We start from the raw sequence: 2,626 nt of genomic DNA, 5'->3' as shown, positions 1-2,626 counted from the left end.
TGGGGCAGTCGCCCCAGACAACACCGAAGCTCCTCTCTTAGCCTGCTGATTCAGAGACCCGAGGAGCCCAAGGTGGCAGGTGGCAGCCTTCACTTCCAGTTCCATGGGATCGTTGTGGTGTCTCGTGATGGAAGCAGTCCTCCCTCTGGAACCAAGACCTCTAGACCAGCGGAACGTAACGTCACAGGGACAGAAAGCAAACATTTTGCTAATGGGTCCCTAGGGGTAATGGTTAGTGGTGCCCCTCTCGTTTCCACCCTTGATTCCTGGACCCGTGAATCCTGGCTATGGGAGAGGTAGTGCCATATATTGGCCGCTGATTTAGAGCATATACTGCCTGCTGGAGAACTTTGCCCCAGCCCTGCAGGGTACTGGCACCAAGCTGGTGCTGTAACTGTGACTTCAAAAGGCCATTCCACTGTTCTATCAGACCGGCTGCTTCAGGACGACGGGGAACACGGTGAGACCAGTGAATTCCATGAGCGTGAGCCCATTGCTGCGCTTCTTTAGCTGTGAAGTGACTTCCTTGGTCAGGAGCCATGCTGTGTGTGATACTATGAGGGCAAATAGGCATCCCATTCCTGGTACCAGTTTTCTCTATTAGTCCATCTCTGTTGCTTATAACAAAATACCTGGAACTGGGTAATTTATATGAAAACAAAATTTGTTGCTTATAGTTTCACAGGCTGGGAAGTCCAAAGTTCAGAGAACACATCTGGTGAGTGCCTTATCCTGTAGTGGCTCAGGGTATCACATGGCAAATATGGTGGAGCAGAGAGAGAAATAGTTCCTGATGTGCTCTCAAAACTTTTAAGGCCCTTAGAACCACACCCCTGACCACAATTAAACCATTCACTACGGCAGGGTCCTTACAATCCAGTCACCTCTTCAAGGCCCCACCTTGCAATGACCATAATAGGATCTCCCACCCTCTTAACACTGTCACAGTGAGTACCAAGCCTCCAACACACTAAACTTTGGGGGGACACAATTCAGTCCCCATCATTCTGCCCCGCCCCCCCAACTCATGTCCTTTTTTCATACAAATACATTTATTTCATCCTCAAAGTCTTGTTTCAGCTCAAAAGTCCAAAGTTGAAAGTCCCTTCTGTGAATTCAAAACAAGTTGCTTCCAAGATAAAATGATGGGACAAACATAAGGTACATATTCCTGTTCAAAAAGGAAGAAATTGGCCAAAAAAGGGGGGTTACAGGTGCTAAGCAAGTCCAAAACCCAGTAGGCCAGGCATCAAATCTCAGAGCTGGTGAATCATGTAACTTGATTCCATGTTCCACATCCTGTGCACGATGGTGCAGGGGTTGGGTCTCCAAGTCCTGGGGCAGCTCCACTTCTATGGCTTCCCTGGTTTCCTGCCATTCTTCAGCTCTCGCAGGCTGGCGTTGCATGCTGGTAGGTCTACAATTCTGGGGTCTCCATGGTGGTCCTGCTTGCACAGCTCTACTAGACATTGCACTGGTAGGGTTTCTCTGCTGCAACTCCAACTCCACTCTTCGGCTCAGCATTGCTCTACCAAAGGCTGTCTGTGGTGACTCTGCCCCTGTGACAGATCCCTTCCTGGGTCCTCAGGCTTTTTCATATATCCTTTGAAATTGGGTGGAGGCTCCCAGGCCTCCACAGTTCTGGCATTCTGTGAGTCTGCAGACCTAACACCATGTGGATGCTGCCAAACCTCCCAGCTTGTATCTTCTGAAGCTGCAGGCCCAGCCATGCCTGGGGCCAATTTAGCAAATTCTAGAGCAGCTGGGGTATGGGGAGCAGCATCCTGGGGTGGCCCTGGAAAGCAAACTAATGGAGGGTATCTCAGGCCTGTTCCCTAAGACCAGTCTGTCTCCCTAGGCCTCTGGACCTGTAATGGAAAACACAGCCTCCAAATTCTCTGAAATGCCTTCAAGGTCTTTTTTCCCTTCTCTTAACGATCCCTTTCTTCTCTATTAATCTCCTTAGGAAATGGTTGCTGGGCTACATCCTTGCTTTCATGGCCAGGCTGAAAGGGTTCTGATTTTTCTCCCTCTGCTTTCTTTTGAATTATAAATTCTGGCCTTACTTCATGCCTTTTCTGCCATAACTCAGCATAGGTTGTTACAAGTAACCGTACAGCTTTCTGAATGCTTTGCTGCTTAGGAATTTCCCCTGCCAAATACCCTGGGTCAGCACCTTGAAGTTCCACATTCCATAAAGTTTTTGGGCATGAACCGAATGCAGCCCAGTTCCTTGCCAGTCTATAGCAAGGGTGACCTTTGCCCCAGTTTCCGGTAAGTCCCTTCTCATTACATCTGAGATCATGTCAGAATGGCCTTTACTGTCCACATTTCTATCAACATTCTGCTCGCCGTCACATAACCAGTCTCTAACACGTTCCAAACTTTCCCTTGTCTTTTTGTCTTCTTCTGAGTCCTCCAAACTCTTCCAAACTTTTTCCAACACCAGTTCCAAAGCCGCTTCCACTTTCCCAAGTATTTGTTATAAGTAACACCCCACTTCTCTGGTACCAAAATCTTTATTAGTCAGTGTTCTCCAGAGAGACAGAATCAATAGGATATATTATCACTAAATGAGGGGGGATTTATTAGGGGAGTTAGCTCACATGATTGTGAAGAGAAGTCC

This window comes from Galeopterus variegatus, unplaced genomic scaffold (genome assembly GCF_000696425.1).
Source record: "Galeopterus variegatus unplaced genomic scaffold, G_variegatus-3.0.2 Scaffold848, whole genome shotgun sequence".
Taxonomy (NCBI): Eukaryota; Metazoa; Chordata; class Mammalia; order Dermoptera; family Cynocephalidae; genus Galeopterus; species Galeopterus variegatus.
The sequence above is the reverse complement of the archived record's forward strand: the minus strand, read 5'-3'. Positions refer to the sequence as shown.